The sequence below is a fragment of the Ursus arctos genome, unplaced genomic scaffold, assembly GCF_023065955.2.
Source record: "Ursus arctos isolate Adak ecotype North America unplaced genomic scaffold, UrsArc2.0 scaffold_7, whole genome shotgun sequence".
Taxonomy (NCBI): domain Eukaryota; kingdom Metazoa; phylum Chordata; class Mammalia; order Carnivora; family Ursidae; genus Ursus; species Ursus arctos.
This window is the reverse complement of record NW_026623089.1, coordinates 15507106-15530892: the sequence shown is the minus strand read 5'-3', so window position 1 is coordinate 15530892 and position 23787 is coordinate 15507106. Positions and strand designations below refer to the sequence as shown.

Below are 23787 nucleotides of genomic sequence, written 5' to 3'. Positions count from 1 at the left end.
ACTTACCCTTTCTGAATCCCAGTCTTCTCATGTCTAGGGCAAATGCCTGGACTACGTGCTTCCCCTGCGCCCCTATCACTTTAAAAGCTAGGATGGAATTCCTTTCTTTCCACAGAAGCTCTTGTGTACCTGCCCCAAATCCTGGCTACCTCTGTCGCTGGCTGAGGTTGGAGCAATCAGAGCGCTGGGAGGCCGCAGCATGGACTGGCACAGACCTCAAAATAAAAAAGGAACAGCCTTTAATCAGTGGCTAAGGGCTAAGATAATACTAGTATGTGACCTCTCAGGGGCCCGTGACAATGTTCCAGTTAGAGCATGGCTACTGTGTTCTGAAGCAAATGTGAACCCAGGCAATCGGTCTGAGTTTTGAGGCATCTGCAATGACTTAGAAAGAGAGCTGCTCTTTGGGGACCACTGATCTGTGATCTACTCACCACACAGAGCAAGTCTGGGGCTTTCCTGGGCCCCACAGGAATGGAATCAAGAGGTGGCTTTTGTAATTCCCTTTCCCATCGCACATAAATTACTTATATTGGGGACACAAACTCAAATCCATTAGCAACGGAGATCAGGGCTGGGTTGTTCCAGTACAGCAGAAGGTACAAATGAAGAAAGTTGGCCTCCATTAAATGTCAGCATCTGTATTTGCTACTCTGAGGGTTTCCGAAACTACCCCAAAAGAGAGGGCACATCATTAGAAGCATCTTCATTTGCACCCAAATATTTCACTCAATTACCACTTACTCCGTGAAAGACCAAAGCTCATGCACGTGACTATGAAAGATACACGGGAGCGGAACGGATGGAGCAGAACCACGTTTCTCTTTGTCCTAAGGCACAGCTTTAGCACTGTGAGCTGTCATGGTCCCACTTCTCCAGCCATCCATTAGTATAATACAACCAAACTGAGTTTCCAGCAACAAGGATCAGTTTGAGCTCAGCATGCTCACCTCAAAGTTATTCCCGCAGGGGCTTTAAGTGAAAATAGATACAGATAAATCACTGAAACGGTTCAAGACAGCCCCCAAAGAGCAGACATCCGTGTTTATGGAGGAAGTTACGTCCCACGGTAAGAAAGCGTGGCAGAATAAATCCAAGCTTAGCAAAGAGCAAAATAAAGGGTGGCTACTCACATTATAAAATCATGTGGTGAAGGTCCTAAGACATATTATTAAGAGGGAAAAAAAATCAAGTCACAGAAAAATGATAGAACGATCCCTTTTTTATATTCCTATCTTGTCTGGAAAGACACACAATATTAATCTCACCTCTAGAGACGGGGGAAATTGAGGCCGACAGGGTAGGGACGAGAGGCTTTCACTTTTTGCTCTCTGTTCTGCAGCATTTCACTCTAAGATATATTTTATATATTACTTGGATAAGTAAAATCAAGGATTGCTGTGTTCTTTTACATGTTCCAGATAAACAAATAATTTAAACTATAATTCGGAAAGATTTAACCCGCATTTCAGGACCACGCCCAGTTCATAAATAACGTACACCTGCACAGAGCACCCCACCCTCTCCCTTTTGGCATTCTCCTTGCCGCTTCATTTGCCAGCTTTGACACACACTGCATCGTTTAAAAAGGTGTTTGGAGGGGTGATTAGGGATGCCGCTGAAATGCCAGGTGATCAAAACAGCTCGCTTCTCTTTTCAGCCCATCCCAGCTCTGCTTGGGGCATGTCCCAGCGCAACGGAAACCTCGTAGAAGGACCCTTTCATTACACATCCTCATTAACTGACTGATGGGAGCGAGGTAAGGAAGAGAATGAAGGCTGGGATGGGGGCAGGAAGGCAACTCTCAAACACAACAAAAATTTCAAGATGCAACACCCATCAAAAGAGACACGCATCCAGGAGCTCAGCTGTGCAAACACTCCAGAAAGAGGATGTGTTTCAGACGCCGTGGCTAAATTAAAGGTTCTTAATGACTTCACAATACGGAGGTTCTCGCCCCAAGAATATGTCTGCCTGGCTTTCGATTGATCATCCCCTATTAGGTGGCCGAGCCCTGCAGCACCATTGCAACTTCTGCAACCATGCACAGGGATCGATATTTATAATTACCTTTCTCCTTCACCATGGCAACCGGGTCCTCTGGCTAGCAGCGCCGAAGGAAAGAGGAATAAAGTGTAGGAGTGGGAGCGCTCCTGGGCAGACAGATCCGCGGCTGTAGACGCTGCGAGGAAAATCCCCCGGCATCCACTCGCGAAGTCCGGGGCTGCTGCTTTCTAAAATCCCGCCCCCAACCCCGGGGGGCCGAGCTCCCGTGCCCGCCCCACGATCGCCGCCGAGTGGCGGCCGCGCCCTGCTCCCTGCTCGGGGGACTCTGCCCTTGGGCCGAAACCACTCGCTACAGCTGCCTCTGTAACAAATGCAAAATTCCAGTGTCCTAATCTCTGGTCACTGACACCACTTTGCATTCCTCGCGCGGAGGCCGAGAAAGCGGGCAGCAGAACGCTCCCTCCCGGGGTCTGATAAATGATTGCCAGAAGAGGGGGGCCGAGGAACAAACAAGGGACTGTTTGGATAAATAAAACTAGTCAATTGTTAGCTCATTAGTTTCCTATTATGACTGCTCCCAACTCTTATTCCAGATTCTTTCGGACACACTGAGTAAATAAAATTAGAAAAAGAGAGAAACAGTAGTAGAAAACATAGTAGAAAAAGAGAACAATGCCAGTGACTCCAAGTTCATTTGCTTCAACTTTGGAGGCTCAATTACAATGAATCAAGATGGGGCTGGCGCTCACCTCCGCCCCCGCCCGACACGGTTTTCCTGAATGGGGGGAGAAGCGGGAGGGGACTGGGACAATGAGAGCCAGCCTGGGAAGACAATCTTTCAGGATTCAGTTCCTTCCAGGATCAAATTCAGGATCAAAGCAAAAATCTGACTTATCCAGTTAGGCAGGATTCCGAGCATCCACTTTCGCTCTGCTTCATTGGAGTTTTCCAGACAAGCCCCTCGGATATATATGTATGTAGGGAGGAACCCTAGCCACAAAGTGGGGGTCAAACAGCCACACCCGCACCACTCACCACCCCCCACTTAGCGTGGCGCAGCCGCAGTGGCTGGCAAGGCTTTTGATTTCTGACCCACGGGGTCATAGGTCAGTCTCCGGGGAGCAGAGGACTTCTGGGTTTGCGAAGCCCACACCCACCCCATTCCAGCACCTGTCTCCGGAACCCAGATCATTCGGCCCGCCACGCGTCAGGTTGCATACATCCACCGTGTGGGAGAAATGGGATGAGCAGGAGACAGACAGACGCAGCCCTGCTCCGGCAGAGCAGCAGATGGCCAACACGTCTTTCCCAACCGGAACGCACAGCCAGTATTAGACTGTATTTACTGCAAATATTGTAACGTGTTGGGTCTAAGAGAGCCAGGGTAACAGAGACGAATGAAGTCAATCAACCTGCCTCATCTTTGGGCTGTTGTTTACAGCCCGAATGAGGTTTAGCGGGGTGAGGAGCCCTTCACTGCTGGTTTGCTGATGGGTAACAGTAGCAGATCTCAAGCAGCTGTGACATTCCTACATCTGTGACTCAGGGCTTTACTATTAATAGCTTGAGTGTCTCAGCCTGTAAGGGCTAAGTCCCCTCCAACCCCTGAATCGTCTTTTCTACGAAACATACTTTGCCCACACTGCTCCCTGCCCCCACTGTAGCCCCACAGGTCAGGTTTTTCCTCAGTCAGCAGCCAGCTGGAGGGTAAGTACTGAAGAGCCTGGAAACAGCTTTTTCAACCTCCATTCATTACATACGAGCCAAGCGTTAGCGCAACGGCACAAGTCCAGAGAGACAGGCAGGGCTCAAGAGTGAAAAGCCCTTTACATTCCCAGATTTTCATGCACTAAACCTGCACTCGTCTGCTTCTCCCACCCCTAATCACCCTCAGAGCTCATAAACAGATGCTGACAAGCAAAATTAAGCTCAGAGAAGTGGAATGAGTTTGGTGCTGTGAGCCTAGCAGGTGAATTTATTTTATTATATTTTTGTGGCATAGGCTCTGAGGCACTTCTCTCCAAGGCTTTCGTGTTATTCTGCTCAAAGCTAAGGGAGCAGGGCTCTCTCGTCTTTCTCCCTCCTTCCCTCTCTTCCTCTCGCCCAATTGGTGCATGGCGGTAAAACCCCATTGGGTTTCTAGTCCAAATCCAATCCTGCATTAAATGTTCCAGGTACTATAAATGCAATCAGTTCAATTTCTCTTTTAGTCAGCATGGCAATTTTTAATCCTGAGCTTTATTAACCAAACTGGTCCCTTGTTACACTTCTGAACCCACCTGTATACCTGGGTGGATAAAGTGCGCAGAAACCCTGATTGAGAAAGGCTCTCTGGCAGCTTTAGAGACTAAGCTCGCAGAGTGACATTTGGTGCCTATTCCTTTTCAGAGAAGCCTTTTCTATAGGAAAATACAACAGAGTGGTTCAGAGAGATTCCCTCCCTCCTGCGTTTTCCATGGAAAGAATTTTCCTGCACCACAAAGTGAATGAGTCACCAGCATTTAGTTGCTAAATAACAGTCATATGGCTAAAGTCCCCCAACAATCAGACACTGCTACTTTAGGATAAAAGCATCCACTGGGCACTTTTAAGATAACCAAAGAGGGTATTACTAAAGTTATTTTTGGAATGTGGGAGAGTAAAACTAAATTGTTTTTGTCTCCTTGCCTCTGGCCGAATAGTTCAGAGCTTAGAGAACAGAACCAAGACGTTGATCTTTTCTTTTACTTTACAGTGCAGCAAAATAAATCAAGAAAAATATGAAAAATGCAAGGTTCACAAGATGGCAGGACTCTTTATTCCTATTTTTAGAGATGATTTCCAAAGAACTTATCTCCATCTCATTCCACCCAAATAAGACTTCTTAATACAGACACCAGCCCTAGGTTTTATTTGTTGTTTTATTCATCCAAACTGACTCCCTGGCGCCTTCTCCATTCACTCACAAAACGAAGCCAGGGTTGTCCACAAGTGACCGAAGGACAGGAACCATCTCGTGGGTGAGAAAAGCTTTGCCTGCATACAGGCACTCTTGGCAAAAACTCGAGAGTACATCATTTCAATAGAAGCTATGCCAAAGGGGAGGGAAATGTTGCAACCCGAACACGCCACCTGGCACAGTCCACTTCCTCATTGTCCTCTTCCTCCCACAGATTGCCTACTGCTTGTGCACCTGTACGGCAGGAATTCCAGGACCCCTCCTTGACTTCAGGACCCCAGGTTTCTAGGTATCACACATCCCTCAATGCATTTGGACCCATTGGCCAAAGAGCACGCAAAATCCTTTCTAGCAGAATTCCGCGGAAAGAAAATTCACGAATGAGTTCCTTGTTTGCTTTCTATGTAATGTTTACATCAATCACCCTCACTGCAGACATTTACAGGCATCTGCTGTGTGCCAGGTCCTACTGGGCCGGCAGTTCGAACACAAGAAGAGAGAAACCACTGCTCTGTAGTTGCTTAACATCTGGTGGAAGGGATGCATACACACGAATGTTCTCGATGAAATTAGGAAGGTGTTAAAGACAGAAGTAGGGTGCCCTGGGTTCCAGGCAGTGCTGAATCCCAAACTGGGAGCGGGGAGAGACTTCCAGGAGGAGTGAGAGGACAAGCAAGGGCTGCCATGTGAAGAAAGGGGGAAAGATCATTCATTCCAAGTGGAGGTAGTGGGGAGCAAGAAGGTGTCAAGCAGCTCACGGCTCCTGGGGAAGAGGGAAAGGCTCAAGCTAAGGTCTGGGTGGTAGGTCACAGAGGGCTCTGAATGCCGCACCAGGGAGGTAGGACCCTAGAACTGATATGGTTAGAGTCTCAAGCCTGAGCTACTATTTCTTTCCAAATTAAGTTCAGAAGACTTTGGCTTCATCTCAAAGTCTGCCATGGTCTGTTTCCAACGCTAGTGCCTCCTCCCTCCAGTTAGGTGGGTTGGTGTATGCATGTCCAGAAACTGTTTATGTTTATTAGTTTATTTAAATATCTCCCTGATACATAGAATAAAACGATAGCCATGTACATCCCACGCACAGCATTTTAAGTAACTCCAACCATCTGGGATTGTAGTAATGGCTTCATGCCCACCACGAGGCTGTGAGTTCCGTGAAGGCAAGTAGGGTTTCATGCTTTTCTAGGCTCCCCCTGGGAGAGGGCAGACCTCCAGCGATGGAAATACGAGGGGTGCTTTAAATGCAGACACCTGGTTCCCACCCAAGACCTGATGATTCAGATTCTCCGCAGAGCAGGCTGGAGCTGCAGCCAGCCCCCTAGGTGACTAAGGACCACTGGCCTAGCACCCTGGCCTGTAAAGCAGGAGGTGAATGCATATGAGAAGTACAAACACAGCTACACACCGCGCTGCCACATCTAAAAAGCAACCCCTCTCCGTTGGCTAAAATAACAATCGTCCGGACATTCACTGCGATCTTATGGAAATTTATTGGAAGTGATGATTCCAGAGTTTCATACGGCCTGAGACAAATTCCTAAATGTCTGAGCCCTCTTGATGCTACTCTCATGTCCTCAACGGAGAATTCCTAGGATTTTTTCCATATGAATCTCATGGAATCGATGCCCACCAAAGTTCTTTTCCGTGAATTCTTCAAGTAGAATTATTTCACATTTGAATGCAACACTTCCCCCATGGTCCTTCTCAGAAGCCAGTTTCTGAATTTAGACCTGAGCAATAGTTTGCAGCTTAAGAAAAATTACTAAGGTATATTTAAAGCTTCCTATAAATAATCCACTAAGGATATAAACTGTAGAGTGAGCCTAAAACAAGCCATGTCCCTGCATGTGTACTGGAACCTATTATCCTAATTCAAAGGATCTCTTGATAGTAAAGAGTTTCACGGATTTTAGCCTAATTGGAGGCATGTGAGAAGTTCACCAGAAATACAGAAATAGCTCTGAATTCCTTGGGAAAAGGCCCTTTAAAAAGTTTATTATTAGCTTTATCTTTTTTTCTTTAATATTTTCTAGGCAGAAATATAGGTAGTGGGGAAAAACAAGTCACTTTCTATCATCTGGAACTGGGATGGCTTCCCTAGCAACATTCCCTTTTTCTTGGTCCTTAGTGCACTCTGGGCTTGACCAGAGTGCAGTGAAGGATTTACATGTCTATTTTTGCAAAATGCTTCGGGCTTTCTGAGGGAAGGGATCACACGTGAGTATCTGTATTCACACAGTGATAGGCACAAAGTAAGAATGGCAATATTTGATGAATATTAACAATAAATGTCCCTAGCTCATCATAGCAAGTCAAAATGCTAGATAAGTATTCATTTTTTTTTTTCATTTTTACAGTCAAATGGACTGATTTAAAAATCTAACTCAAATAAAATAAAAGTAAATTCTGTCTCATACGTAAGTCAGTTTAGCAGTTGCTTGAAAGTATTTGCCAAGATGCAAACCCATAATTCACCTTGGAGAGAGAGCAAGCTGAAAAGAAACGTAACCAGGTAGTGGTTTTAACTAACCCTCAGAACTACTTTTGTCACCATTTACAGAATGTTTATAATGTGCCAGCCACCATTCTAGTCTGTTTACACTTATCACCTCATTTAATCCCCATACCAACTGGATGAGATAATATTATTACACTTCACACACGAGGAAAGAGATTTGTCAGAATCCCAAACCATGGGCCCCCCCTTTGCTCTGTTGGACCTTCCCTTTCACAGAGGTCATGAAAGAGCCTCTCCTTCCCTGTACCGCCCCCCCCCCACTTTTTCAGTCAAGATGCACTCAATGTACAGTGACTTCTTTGGCATTTCCATAAAACCCGGCACAGTAGAAATGATGTTGCATTTCACCTTGTTTGTACAGAACAATCTTCTCTTGATACCTTATCCTTCATTAGTTCTCGGACTCCTTACGATAGGCCCTGCTAGGTAAACGGCATCATAACTTTGGCCTGTTGGGCTCGTCCTTGGCTGGACAGGGGAGGATGGTACCCAGATCCACATAGCACGTTTTTTAAGATACAATTCAATTACCCATCCTGTGTAGTCATTCTCAAAGCCTAGCGTTCCTATGGTTTACAAAGAAAAACAATTTAAAACATTGGCAGGAGGGAGCTGGATCAGAGAATGTCTGCAGGTTTTACAAAGCCTACATTTAGCCCCCTCATTTAGTCTTACAACTCAAATGAAGCCCACCGCCACTGCCAGCAAATAACTTCTCTCTCACTCTGCCCTGCCATTTCAGCCATCATGTGTGGGACAGGCCAAACGAAGCATGCCACGTGCACGGCCATACCCCATTTGCTACCACCGGAAGGGCACTGCTGTCACCCAACACGCGTCTCAGTTTCTCCAGTTTTTGGTGCAAGGAGAGAAGGGGCTGTGCACCCAACACTGTTTGGAAAACACTATACCATGTGGGAAAAAATAGGCATCAATTTCCTGTACGATGAAAACTAAGTCCTAAGGCAGACTTGCCCAAGGTTACTCAATTACTTAGAAATGGGTCAAAACTCCTAATGCCTTACCTCTACCCAGTGGTTATGCCACTCTGTCACGCTGGCCACACAAGCAGCCTGATCAAACACAGCCAGGGTTTGAATCCCAGCTGCGCCACAGGCTGAGTGACCTCGGGCCCCTTTGCTGTCTCTGGGTTTCAGCAGTCTCCTCTGTGAAGGGTAATAACACGCCCCACTGGTGAGGCGGTGGGGACTGGGCCGCTTCCAGGGCATGCAGCCCGTGGGCTCATGCAGGCCGTGCTCAGAAGGGCCCTCCATTTGGTTTAATGCTTTGCTCTTGTCTCATTGATATTGTAAGAATTTTATCTCTGAACTTGTGTTTTGTCGAAGACATCTGCTGGGACAACGGATTGCACGTGAGCAGACGAGACAGATGCTGGATGTGTGACGCCACTCCTGCCACCCCATTGACAGGGCGCCATGAACACAGGACTCCAGTGGACCCAAGACGCATGCAGGGAGCAGTTCAGGGAGACTGCGGGCGAGGGCAAGGTAAGTGCAGTTACATCTACCGCTGGATAAAGAGGGGTGCTGAGAGGTCCATTTCCATTCCAATCGGAACACTTGCTTCAAATGTAGAACAAAGGCAATGATAGTCCAGAAAAGAACCCACCAGGGAACCCTATCCTATCCTTTCTGACTCATGTCACCTCCTTGTATTAGCCAACCACCTGCACTGAAAATGATGACGGAGAAGAAAGGGAAGGGTAGGACAACCCACTGCCCCTTCCTTCCATCAGTAAGCCAAAGACAGAGGGCCCTGGCGGAACGTGCGTGCATCAAGAGGCAAAATTAGAACAGGTGAGTTAGCTCTGTGTAAATCCCCACGTTTCCTTAAAGAGTGAAACACATATGGATCTATAGTCTATGAGACTGTGTAATTTCAGGGATTCCACGTGAGCTAAATGCTCTTCTATTGGCATTTAAAATGAGCACTGCACAATATAAACATGAACGGTCCAGTTCATGTTAATAATTTAAAATTTTACTTCAGGGGCGCCTGGGTGGTGGAGTTGGTTGGGCTGCCCGCTCTCGGTTTCCGCTCGGGTCGTGATCTCAGGGTTGTGAGATGGAGCCCCCCGTCGGGCACAGAGTCTGCTTCAGATTCTCTCTCCCTCTCTCTCTGCCCCTCCCACTTGTGCTCTCTCTCTAATAAATAAATAAAAATTTTTAACAATTTAAAAAGTAAAATTTTACTTTACTTGGGACATCTAACTGCAAATAAAAATACTATGACAAGGTGAGAAAGAGTGTGGAATAAGGAAAAAGGCTTTATATTTTAGTACCTTTTTTTAAAGGACTTTATTTACTTTTATTTGAGAACGAGAGCAAGAGAGACAGCACCCAGAGGGAGAGGGAGAAGCAGACTCCCCGCTGAGCAGGGAGCCCAACTCAGGACTCAATCCCAGGACCCTGGGAGCATGACCTGAGCTGAAGGCAGACGCTTAACCGACTGAGCCACCCAGGAACCCCTCTATTTTAGTACCTTTAATGGTATTTGATTCCTGCACTTTAAACAAGGTGCCCCACATTTCCTTTTGCACAGGGCCCTGCAAATTCTGTGCCAGGCGTGGGGTGAGGGTGAGAGACGTTCTGTATGAGATGGAAGTGCCCCACACTACGCCCGAGTACGAGGAAAGGCAGTAACGATTGTTACGGTTTCACTTCTTACTGCTTCATCAATTTACAGCAAGATAGGATAGGCTTGAAAATGGCAAAATCCCAGTTTTCAAAACCATTTCAGGATATCAGGAGCCTTTGAAAGTATTGAGTCTGGGGGACACACCTTATAATGCCTTGAAGAATTTAATACCTCTTGATCCCTCGGTATATGACCTTTGTTGCCAAATGAGAGAAGGCGTGTGACGCCCGCCATTAAAGCAAGAGTGGACGTCAGCATCAGGAAATCCTCCCAGGAAGACAAAGTCGTTCTCCTCCACCCACTCACTCATTCAGCAAGTACCGACTGACTGTCAGAACCTGTTCCAGGTGCTGGGATATCACAGCAAACGAAAGAGAAATCTTTCTGGATGGCGCTTACATTCCAGTTGGGGAGAGGGATGCTGATATAATAAAATATATAAGCAAACAATATATAAATGATATAAATGATAGGAACTCTGGGGGGAAATCGAGGCTGGAAAAGAACGTGCTGGGGGAAGGAATGGGGTTTTTAGCAGGTGGCCCAGGAAAGCCTCTTTGGAGAAAGTGTCATCTGAGCAGGCCTGACGGGGGTGGGAGTGTAAGCGATGTGACATCTGAGGGAAGAGCACTCCGGACAGAGTGAATGGTAAGAGCGAAGGTCATAAGGTGGACCTCACCTGGTGTGTCCAAGGCCCCCTGGAGGCCAGCGAGGCTGGAGGCACTGAGGCCCACAGGTCCTGGCAAAGACCTTGGGTTTTATAAGTGAGTGAGGCAGGAATCCCCTGGAGGTTTTGAGCAGAGAAAGGTACACTATCTGATGGCCATTTCCTGGTCAGGATCATCCAGGCTTCTGTGTGGTGACCAGAGGAAAGGGCGGGGGGTGGGGGGTGGGGTGTGGACGCAGAATGTTGCATTGGTGCATGAAATTAAAAAAAGAGCTTCAGAGTGAGATCAAGACACGACAAAATGAGATGAAGGAAAAGATGATAGAAATAAGGAATAAACACTGAGGCCCAAGATTGTATCAATAGCAATAAATGAAACACCAAAGAACAGAACAGACACTGAGATAACAGCCACTTGCTAGCATAGGGACGAGCTTAAAATGATCTCAGTGAATGCAGGACAAAGCACCTAAAACAATGAGAGAAAGTCAATAGATGTTCAACATAAAGAAGACTCTAAAAAACCCTCATGTCCTAGATGTGGAGAGTGTAAGAAGCAGAAACTATATTCAAAGATTAACCCACAAGGACTTCCTAGAAATGAAAAGCGGTTTGAGGGACGCCTGAGTGGCTCAGCCGGTTAAGCAGCTGCCTCTGGCTCAGGTCATGATTCTGGGGTCCTGGGATCGAGCCCCGCATCAGGTTCCCTGCTCAGCAGAGAGTCTGCTTCTCCCCCTCTCTCCCCTGTGCTCGTGCTCTCTCTCTCAAATAAATATCTTAACAAAAAATAGGTTTGAACTTGCAGATTTAATGAGTATAGATACAATATTTTGGCAAATTTTGACATAGAACGCTAAGTCCAAGTCCTAGCCTGAGCTTCTGAACTTCAAAGGGCATCATTCTCCATTTATCCAGGCAGAAAAAACCTATAAGCCACAAAAAGAGAAAAGCTCAGGTTCACCTCCAACTTCTCAACAGCAACACTGATGGGTAGAAGACCATGGGACAATACCTGGAAGTCTTGAGAAGCAAAGTTTCCCAAGAACCTTACATTCAGTCAAAATGTTCAGACATGAAGGCAACAGTCAAACCACCACAAACACAAGAGGGCTCAGGAAACACACCTCCACCCACCCTTCTTGGAAAAACAGCTTAACAACAATATCAAGCCGATCCCGAAATGAGTTAACATGCACTCAGGAGTGCAGCTCTTGTAAAAGGACTGGTCACGAGCAGCGGATTCTATTAAATAGGGACCTGATACCCGAATTACTGGGTTATGGTTCAGAAGGAAATGGGAATGTTCTGAGCAAAGAAGGCAAAGAACAATCTGAAAACAATGTCATGACTGACAAAAATCAGGAGGTGGGTAGGAGACAAGTCCCAGAGGGCTACTGTCCTGGTTTTCACGGCAGGAAGAGACTGACCTGCACCAGACTAGCCAAGATTCTCAGTGTTGGCATCTTCTAGAACAGTCTGAAAGCACATCACCCAATGGCTTCATCTGCACTTAGAGATAATGAACAGTCTCATCACTGTTGTTATATGTCCGCTCTCATTTCTTGGACTTGGTAAGGCAAATGTTATCTCTGGCATTCTTTAGGAAAAGGGAGATGGTACACCTTTGCCTTTTTACTGATTTTTTCCCCCAGATTCTTAGTTCAAGAACCAAAACTGTTGCTACTTTATTTATATCTAAGATTTCCACAGCATCTTTCCTCCAGAAAGATGATACACTGGTTCAAAAGATAGCCATATAGGGTTTTATTTTATCTTTTTAGTTATTTAGTCTATATATTCGTGAAAATGCCATGAAATTCCTCATGACAAGACTTTCATTTATCAACACAGAGACTTGTCCAGGTGTAACCACATGCTTTGGGGGACCCTGCCCCATCCATTCCTTTTCTGTTCCCATTCTCCCCCTCTTTTGCCTAGACACTGAGCCATATGACTTCTCACCTTGGCCATGGCTGACTGGATCATTAGTAGACACTGGATGGTTGGGGGGATTGGAAAACCCATACATCAGCTGGCCAAACACTTACAATTTATATTCTGCCTTGAAAAAGATGAGCTGGGCCAATTAGGTTTTCACTCTTGGTAATCTGAACTAAGAGACATATAGAAAAGTCTCAGTCAGTGGTGGGTACTTGTATTAAAAGGTCAAATAAGTCCAAACCAGGGGTGCACCTCACAGTGCCATGTGGATACCAAAATTCTGAGGGGTAGAGCGTCAGAGGAAGTCAACTGGGAGGGAGAATAGGACATTCCCTAAAACTGAACTGATGGTCCTGGAGGGGACTGGAATTTTATACTTCCTGAGGCCTGGCTGTTCAGCATCTCCTGGGTTCCTACGAAACTTCTTTATGTTCTTAGACTATCCATTCCCCCCTCTGTTGTTTGCTCATATCTCCTTGGCATTCACTTCTACAATTCAAGCGTGGTTACTAGAAACCTCGTGATGGGTGAGTTAATGCACCTGGAAGCTGCTTTCAAACAATGACAGGTGGGGAGGTGGTAGGTAGATCAATGGCCCAGCTGGGATATCTCTGAGGCATATCTACATGATCTCCCCGAGTTCCCAAGTAGCTCAGTTTGGGCTCCCCACACTGGTAACTAGTTTGATAATTTACCTCTTATTAGTTTCACTCTCCTACCAGTGTTTCCTGGGATCACCTTCTAAATAAATAACTTGCCCTCAACTCCTTGTCTCAGGGTCTGCTTTTTGGGGGAGTTCAAAACAAAAGAGAATCTAAGTTATTCATATCTTTGTGATACAAAAGAAAGAAAAATTGGTCTCAATCCTCTGATCACTTTCAACCAGTCCTCTACTTTAAATCAGAGGCAGATTCTAAATAGAATACTCTGAAGTCATCAAATATGCTCATCAGGCATAATATATTGTTTTTTTCTCAGGCGAATCAATGATTCATTGGATCATTTTACTGTACAAACATAATGGAATTTGGAGGCACATACACTATGCTAATGTGCTTCTTCCTTTAGAATATGTAAATGAACCTATTGGATTAACTCTGCTAACAGGGGTGAGAACTAAACACACAGGACCCCAAATGTCCGTTAGCCCGCAGTTCTAGGGGGAAGCTTAGGGGGAAGGATGTGATTTATATCATTTATCAAGTTCTATGGGAATGAGTCATTTTATAATGATGTCCTGTTGTATTTACATATATCCATGAGATGAACATTTCTACAATCCAACCAGAGACTGTGCTAATACTACGATTCACCACGTGTCAAGTTGGCGGTATTTCTGAAACGGTAAAGAAGGTAGTTTTGTTCCCATTCTCCCTTCTCACCAGTCCCCAGCAAGACAGAAAACACTGCATATGTACTGGATTTGTTAGGGTTTCAGAAGGAGGACAGGAAGAGAGATATTTAGAACATAAACCGGGTTTGGTTTGGGATCTGGATTGTACGATACAGTTTCTCCCTTCCAGAACAAAATATACTAATAGTGATGAGCCTTTACCAGTAGGCTTCACTGGCTTTTACGTTTCCACACAGGAAAAAGCACTAAAGCCACAAGAATGGCCATAAGCCACCGCACCACACCGCTGAAAGCAAAGTGGGCACAAATCAGGGAATCATGAAAAGAAAGAAATTAGTTGACTCACGAATTAGGCTAACAAGTGTTTACTGAGCATCTACAATATGCATAACATCACCTCCGTGAGGCCAAAGGTCTAGAGATCAAAGACGCCTCGATGGCGCCCTCCATGAGCTTACATCCGGGTACGGTGAAGAGCACAAGGACCTAAATCATGCTAACGAGGTAGCGGGAGGGTTGGGATGAGCAATACTGAGAAAATGCTATAAAGGTCTGAGGGAAGGAATGCTTGCTGCACTGGGCTCACCCCTTCCCACCAGCGGCCCAGACAGAAAATGAACTAGACCACTCCTGTACCGAGACAGAGAAGCCAACCAAAAATGTGTTAGAACCTGCTGCTTGTATCCCCTTTAAACTCTTAAAATAGACCAATGGAAGCACAATCTACATTGGAGCAAAGCTCAGCTGAAGTATTACTAAAAAATTAACATCACATGGTATTTTCATCAAGGATACTCCTGGACCTACTGACGACCTTAACAATCAGGGAGCAGGGCCGGCTCCCAAGTGATTACAGAGTTTGACGGTACCCTTCAAGGACAGGTCCTGCCCGAGGAAAAGATAACAGATGAATGTTCTGTTACATACTAGAATCACATGATAGTACTTCAGGGAAAAGGGTGATATGAAACAGAACTGAGAATTGTCCCACAAGAGGAGCAAATGTTAAACACCCCGGAATATTCTGGTGATGTCAAAAATGACCTTACAAAATGATCTGAGTAGTGACGGACAGAAAGGGAGGAGGATGGGTGATGGCCGTGGCTCCAAGTATTTGGCTTTTCTTCCCAAGCTTATCTTTTTCCCGTGGGGACCCATTTTCTGTCATGAGAATTCTCCCTGTCCACTGGGCCGCATGTAGACCTTGGTGAGCTGGATTTTTCTGAGCACTGTGAGTCAGATCGTCTCTAATGTCCTGATTCATTTCAGTTGCTATCTCCGGCTACAGAACTTGGATGAGGAAAGATCTCTAAACAGCAACCAAATAAGACTTGAGGGTACCGCAGCATAATAAGGAAACCAGCCAATTACTATCTCAGAGTAAAGGTCCTACCTTTGTACATAATGTGTTTGCAGACCTTTAAGTAGTGGGGATATTAGGGCCAAGATACAGGATGTAAACAGACGTGAAGGTCCATATGGGATTTTTTATTTTAGTGAAAACTGATTATCCCACTTTTGTGTTGGAGCTTTGACTTAATTTAGAATTGTATTAAGTACAATTTTAATGCAAAATAGTTCAGTCACTGGGGACAATGGCTTGGCAGTTCCTCAAAAAGTTAAACACAGAGTGACCATATGACCCAGCAATCCCACTCCTAGGTACATACCCAAGAGAACTGAAAACATATGTCCATACAAAAACTCGCACTCGTACGTTCATTGCACATTCCTAATGCCCAAAAAGCAGAAACAACTCAAATGTCCACCATCCAATAAACACGTAAGCCAAATGTGGTGTATCCGTACCATGAAATATTGTTTGGCCATAGAAAGGTACAGACATGCCCTACAACACTGATGAACTGTGAAACCATTATACTAAGTGAAAGAAGCCAGACACAAAAGGCCACATGTTGTATGAATCCAATGTTATGAAATTCCAGAAGAGGCAAATCCATAGACAACAGAGACAGAAAGTAGATGGGTAGCTGCCTGGGGCTGGGAGGCGGGGGTGCTGATAACAGGGCACTGGCTGCCAATGGATACAGGGTTGTTTTAGGGGTGATAAAAATGCCCTGGGATTAGACGGAATGATAGTTGTACAACCCCGTGAATATATTAAACAAGCCACAGAATTGCACGAGTTAAAATGGTATGTTTTTATGGTGTGTGAATTATCTCTGAATTTTTAAAATGTATGAAGTGCTTTCATTTATCACGCACTGTGTTATACGCCGGAGGAACAAGGCAACGTTCCTGCCCGTAAGAACCTTATTACCCAGTAGGGAGAGACACATAGACACACATACCCATCCACGAATGAACAACTGTGTGGTACAGGATGGCCCCCAACGAAGGGAAGTCTGGTGGGGCTTCCCAGCAACGTTTCACCTGAGCTGAATCTCAAGCTAAACCAGAAACAATTTGAGAACACTTTGGTCTTCTCTTCTGCAATGTTAATGGGGGAGAAAGAAGCCTCATTTTTCCTCGAATCTCACCTCTACCTAGTATGACAGACCCTGGGAAAGTCATTTTACTTCTCTGAGCCTCGATCTCCCACTCCCTTAGGAGGGTGTTGGTATCCAAGTTTCATTTCTACCTTTCAGAAACATCTAGAATTCTAACGCATACCATAGTTCATCTGGAGTTCTAGCATATTTAAATGTGAAGGTCCCATGAATTCTGATTCTGCAAAGGGTTCCTCGAACACGTTCTGGGTGTGGTGCCTTCCAAAGGCTGAGAAAGGAGTCCTCACTCTCCTGGCTGCCTCTACCTCCTAAGGAATAGCACACGCCTATGCTACCTTCCATTGGCAGCCTTTGTCTTGCCTCCCAGGGCCACTCCAGACCCATGTCTGACTCACTCAATTAACAGGAGTCTATAATCCTGAGCCCTGGGCCATACCCCACAATCCTTAGCCAATGATGCTAAACCAGGGGTTTCTGTGAAGGTAGGCCACTCTTAGTAAGAAACTTTTTTAAAAGTCTTTTTAAAGCTAGGATAAAATAATTTTTTTTTAAAGCCAGGATAAAAACAATGCCAGACAATAAATTTAAACGGACTACCTTACCGTCTGATTTTAAATAAGATCCGTTTTTTTAAAAGATCTATTTATTAATTTGAGAGAGAGTGTGTGTGCACACAGTGGGAGGGGCAAAATGAAGGAGAGAGAGGATCTCAAGCAGACTCCGCACTAAGCATGGAGCCCGAGGTGGGGCTCGATCTCACGACCCTGAGATCACCACGTGAGCCGAATCCAAGAGTTGGATGCTTAACCAACTAAATAAATAAGATTAGTTTTTCAGTATATATAATTAGAACTAGTGGAACATTTCAGCATATTTAGTTACTTAAGGAAGTAAATTAGTTGGGAAGACTTCCTGTGAAAATAGTTACTTGTCCACATTCCTGGACCCAACTAAATAAATAAATAACAAAGAAACAAAATAACAAGGCTGGACCAAGCAGGGTCAGGCAAGGAAACCAAGTGAAAAATGTCTTCTATTTTTTTCTTTCTACTTTCATATGATTGAGATATATCCCTTCTGTTCGTATTTTTGGGATACCTTCTCTGCTTTCCAGCTCAAATCCTACTTTCTCTTGCCAAGTTACCTTTCCTTCCTTTGAAAATTAATGGTATTTATTACCTAACCATTTATTTGGCTTCTCCCACTTTGGGGGTGGAGAGAAGCAGAAAGGGGGGGCCACACTGACTGAGAGCCTACGCTACCCTATACTAAATGCTGGTATATTTTCTCCTTCTGTATCTATATTTTCTGTTAGTTCTCATAATATTTCTGTAATGCAGGCAGTCTCACCCACATTCGACATGTGATAAAACCAAGGCTCAGAGATATTAAGTAACGTGTCCAGGTCACACAGCTAATAAGGAATGGCGCTGGGCTTTGAACCTGGCAGGGCGGTCTGATCCCAGAGCCCAACACTCACAGCCACTGCACCACGCAGCCTCACCAGCTACTGGAAGGCAGGGGGACAATTTATGCCCTTTGTGGTCTAACACAGTGATCTGATTTCTGCAAATATTCATTCATTCATTCACTTGCACACTTACAGGCTTTTCTGGGCCAGGTCCTAGAATCAAATAAAAATATGAATGTGGCTCTCTCCACAAACTGCGAGGGGAACTCACAGTGCATTAGAAATGGGCGACTCCAACAGAAATATGCAGAGCATGCTGCAGGAGCCCAGAGGAGGATGAGGCCAGAAGGAAGGGAGGCCTGCCGAGAGAAGGAAGAGCTTAAACTGAATCCTGCCTAAGAGTCAGAGGCGCAGGAAGCCTATGCCGGCAGCAGAACAGCACATGCAGAGAAAGCCCCATGGAGAAAGGGGCCTTCAAACATCTGTGACAAAGAAGCCTGATGTGGGCGTCTGGGGGTTAATGGTAGGACATGCTAGAAAGGCAGGGCCTGACTGTCAAGAGCTTAAAACTATGATTCTGGGAAATATGATTAAACTAATGGAAGAGGAAGCCTTGAGAAGCTAGCAGGGGTCATGGCTAACTGTGAATGAAAAAAAAAAGCGAATGATCTAAACCTTTATCACACAGATGAAATCTCTAATCTGTCTCCTTCGGGGCCTTCCCAAGACTTAGGAGGAAACTGTCCAGCACCCACCATTTCCATCCCCAGTGGAATAAAAAGTCAAAGCTTTTGACTCCGCACGCTGGAAGAACTGAGGCCAGCCCCCTTGGAAGCCCCAGATCCCTGTTACTAGTTTGTGTTCAGGACAGACATGAGTCTAAGCCGCCAGTCAGGACAGCAGGGCTGAAGGGAGGAACCAGACGTTCTTTCTTGCAGTCTCTCTCAGGATACATTGTTTTTCGTGGCCAGATCAAACACTTCTTTCAAATTTAAGGGAGGGCCTTTACAATTAGTCTGAGGTTTGCAAGGTATTAAAAACATTTTCCCAACAGAGCACCTCAATAGCACCAGGAAGATTCGACAGAAAAGCTCCACAGAGTCCTGAGGAGTGTCTTTTCGAATGAGACAACAAAGCCCCTCAATATCGAAGCCCTTCCCCTTTGCCGCACAAGTCTGATCTGTGGGGTTGGGATTAGTGACAGTGAATAGACTGAGAAGCGGACACGAAAAGTAAAGTTACAGAATCATAGTATTATATGTTAAGGTCAGCTGGAAAACAGGTTGTATCACTTTAAGAAACAACAAGGCACAAACACCCGTGAGGTTCCTTCAGTCATGTGTAAATCTGAGCATCTGAGTCTTGGGGAGACCACCCCGAGTGAAGACAGTCCCTAGGGGTGTATCAAACATAATAAGGAGGACACAGCAGGTGCTTGAACTGAAGCAAAAACACCTTTCTATCTTCAGGGATATGAATTATTTTTCCAGGGAGGGGACTGCCAAGTCTACTTTGGTCCCTGGTCTCCCGTCCAGAACATTCTGCTTTGGGATTTGGACTCAGCTGACAACATGATCACTGAACCCTTTCCAGATATCCTTCGGGCGTTTGATGACAGTGCCAGTCTCTCCTTGTTTGTTTGTCAAGAAGATACTTGCCCTGAACATGCTCTTTCACTTTCACTAGTCACAACAGCTCAGAGACAGAGAGACCCAGGTTCAAAAACGTATCTCAGGGGGGCGCCTGGGTAGCGCAGTCGTTAAGCGTTTGCCTTCGGCTCAGGGCGTGATCCCGGCGTTCTGGGATCAAGTCCCACATCAGGCTCCTCTGCTGTGAGCCTGCTTCTTCCTCTCCCACTCCCCCTGCTTGTGTTCCCTCTCTGCTGGCTATCTCTGTCAAATAAATAAATAAAATCTTTAAAAACAAAAACAAAAACAAAAAACAACAAAAAAACCCAAAAAAACGTATCTCAGTCCCTACAGTAACGCCAAGAGAAACCCCATACAGATAGCTTGTGTTTGTGAACAGGCGAAAAGAAATGTTTGCTCATTTTCTCGGGGACAACGATTTAGTTTATGAAAGTCTTCAAACTGGAGTTGCTAGAGCACTCAGTCAGTCCTACTACCTAAAAACCGTGAGTGCCGATGCTCACCAGACCTCAGGGATGGTCTGTCCTTCTGCTCGTAGGGCTGAGGCCATACAGCGACATGAGCAAGACCCTAAACTTGGGTACCGAGCCGAGCTGGCATCAAGTCCAAATCTAGCTCTTCCACTCACTACCTATGTGACTTTTGGCAGGTCTCTTGTAGCAGCCTATGCCTCAGTTTCTTTAACTGCAAAATAAGCCTAAAAGTAGTCTTCCCTTTGTTGAGTTAGTATGAATATTTAATGAGGAAAAATTCTACAGCAGTTGACACAATGTCTGAGACACGGCAGGCCCACAGCGGTATTTCTAGAATGGTACTGCGGTCACCATCAGAGAGAGTTACATCCACACGCAGAAGCTATTCTGTACGTTCGCTTACATGTTGCTTTGTCACTTTGTCCCCGCTTTTTGCCAATTCCCTTCCTGTTCTCATATGGAGAAAACAGTTCCTTCCTTACCAACTTGCGAGGGTTGTTTTGAGGACGACAAAGGACAGGTCTGTGTAGGGACACTTTGAAGACCATGGGCCTGCACAACTCAGAGTAGGAGTGGAGCGCCAGACGACAACAGGAAGCTGTAGCATCTTGAGGTCTTTCTGGCAGCTGCAGGACGCCTTTGCCAAATACCCCCGAGCATCCTGCCAGGAGCGGCTCCTGAGCACTGGGCTTTGCTAGCACAGGAACACGCAGGGCTGCGGAAGGGTGCACTTCCTCCAAGCACCTGTTCCAAACAGGATACTCTGAGCACACATGGGGGCTTCCTGGGAATCCCACTTCCTGTATTGTTCTGGGCCCCAGCGACACAAAGCCTGGGCCTTTATTGCTTCACAGCAGTGGAAGACAAACAACAGAAATCATTATTTTTAAAATAATAAACTATGTTATTGTATCACTATTGTAGCTAAAATTTAGTGGGTGCTTACACGTGCCCCTGTACCGTACAGTTTTGATATGCATGTTCTCATTTAATCCTCATAATCGATATTGCCCTTTGGCTGGGCCCCTGGCTCTAAACCATCCCTTCCTCAAAGATGTCTAAGTCCCCTTCTGGTGCCTGGCACCAGCTAGGTGGGGCACTACAGCCTGCTCCTTGGAACTGTCTCTGATGATCCGCTGTGTCTCTCCCATGCAGCGCAGGGGGTTGACCAGATGCCCTGAGAAGCTCTAGGACTCCTGTCAATGGGATTATCTCAGGGCCCTGGAGCTGACTCAATTCCAGGAGGGGATTTTGGTGAGTGATCACTCCCTCAGGCCGGCATGATATTTCGGGAACAAGATCAAACTGTTGACATGTTGATTTCAGGTGACTCAAATTGTTCATATACACAGGGGCTCCACAAAAAAATATTTGCCCAGGGACACATATATCCTAAGGGAGGACCTGCTCACAGCAATCACAGAAGGTATGCATTCTTCTGCATACACTATGGTTGGAGAAACTGTGACTTAGAGACACTAACTTCCCCCAAATAACACATTTAGTAAGGAGAGGAGCTGGGACTGAAATTCTGGAATGTCCAACTCCAAAGCCACACACTAAACTAATCCCCCCAATTTCCTTATCTGCTTTCACTGAGATATGGACATCCCAATAATGGTTACTCTTTCCTCCAGCCAGGGCTCTCTTTGATACTGTTTATTCTCTTGTTCTCTTGTTATTGAGCCTCCGGACAAGCCATTGTGCAGGACACTCTCATTCAACCACAGTTACTGGTCTCCCCTTGACTTCCTGCCTTCTCAACCCGGCAGACCTTATCTCATTCATGAGCATCAACAGCTCAGTTCAAAAACATCTGATTTGAATCTCTTTCAGTGGAAGCATTCAGTAGAAGCACCAACCACATTCACAACAAAGCGTTAGCTCCAGCAGACACCTGCATGTTTGGTTTTTATCCCTAATTGTGGAATAGACTTCTTTTCCCTCAATAAAGGGATTTAGGTTTCCGCCAGGCTGGAAATGTGATATTTGAGAGGTATGGTCAGCTGGTTCTGAATACAGTTGTTCTAGGGTAGCTTATAAGGTGGCTGGGAGCAGACATCATGGTTTCTCCATCCCTGCTCCAGGCTCCCCCGAAAAAGGATGAAGCAGAGACTGCTGGGTAACGCGAGAACCAAGGAGCTGTCACATCAGCATTTGCCAGGTCCCCACCCTGTCCTGCCTTAGCGCCGATCTCGCAGCCACTCCTCCCCGTCCCTGTCAAAGCTCAGGACAGCCACTGTGAGATGCCACTTCATCCCTACTAGGATGGGTAGAATCACAAATCAGATAATAACAAGAGCCGGCAACCATGTGGAGAAATCGTAACCTTCATATGCTGCCCGTGAGAGTGTAAAGTGGTGCAGCTGCTTTGGACAACAGTCTGGAAGTTTCTCAGAAGGTTAGACATAGTCACCACGTGACCCGCAAATCTCTCTCCTATCAACAGACCCAAGAGAAATGAAAAGACATGTCCACACAAAAACTTGTATGTGAATGTTATAGTGGCATCATTCATAACAGCCAAAAAGGGGGAAACCACCCAAATGTCCATCAGTTGATAAGCGGATACACGAAATGTGGTGTGAGCGTACGGTGCAACCCTACGTCGCCGTGACAGGGAATAAAGCACTCAAAAACACACTCTGTGAGAGAAGCCAGACACAAAAGACCACAAAGCATACGATTCCACTCATATGAAATGCCCAGAATAGGGAAATCTCTAGAGACAGAGCGTAGATTAGTGGTTTCCTAAGACTAAGGGTGGGGTTGGAAGGACAGGGTGGTAGCGGGGCCATAGCTAATGGTACAGCGTTCCTGAGACAATAAAAATATTCCAAAATTCACCGTGACGATGGTTGCACGTATCAGTGTATATCAGTGAATCAACTAAAAATCATATATACTCTAAATGCTCTCAATGGGTAAATTGTATGGGGTATGAATTATTTCTCAAAAAAGCTGTTAAAAAATAATTGCAAAAAGCAAAATGAAACACCCCCATAGAGGTTAACCCTCCTACCTCACCTCACCATAATCCAGCCCTGCCCTCCTCTGAGCTGTCCGGGAATTAGCAGCAGTCTACTTGACTTTCTGGCTCCTTTGGCTCGTGTTCCTATGTTTGCAGGGACCACGTCTAACAGCCTTTGCCTCCTGTACCGATTCTAGCCTGATCTGGACCAGGAGCGAGCAGCTAAGTATCAGCTTCATTAATTATAAATTCCAAGCATGCAAGCTCCCCGGTGCGGTCACTCTTGCTGGGCTTTCTCCCTCTTTCCCGGGCAGATGGACAGGTGACCATGGTCTCACGAGCTTCACTGAAAAGAAGCCTTGACCAGTTCTCCAACTATTACAACTCTTTTTCCTTTTTTTGGGAAATATCGCACAAGATGAGCACACCCTAGGCAGGAACACAGTCGAGATCTCGCCCTTCTAGAGGTCATGCTTTACTACTGTCAAGAGGCTGCCTTGACTATCTTTTCCATCCACGCTCTAACATAGGAAAGAACAGCATGTATGGCTAGAGAGCTTTCCTTTCCATCACTCTTCCTAGTTTGGAAAGAGACACACTGGTTACTGAGATTATAAAATCATGGACGAAAATATCATCAGCACTTAGCTCCAGAGCTATACTCAGGTTGCAGAATTCTCCTTTCCTTCCCCCCCCCCCCCCCGGTTAATTATGCATAAGGGATAGTGT

The 23787-nt window shown here is 45.7% G+C and overlaps 1 protein-coding gene across 25 annotated transcripts in view; it reads right to left on the bottom strand.

The window, feature by feature from the left end:
- Nucleotides 1-23787, bottom strand: part of ABLIM1 (actin binding LIM protein 1) — a 289882-nt gene that overhangs the window by 167767 nt on the left and 98328 nt on the right. The window contains exon 1 of one of the 25 annotated variants that reach the window (XR_008957997.1): nt 3178-23749. The exons of 20 other annotated variants lie outside the window; for them this stretch is intronic. The gene's annotated coding sequence lies outside the window, so the exon portion shown is untranslated. Of the gene's footprint in view, nt 1-2070; nt 3131-3177; nt 23750-23787 lie in introns of those variants that run through there. 4 more of the 25 variants (XR_008957999.1, XR_008958001.1, XR_008958007.1 and 1 more) reach the window with 4 other exon arrangements.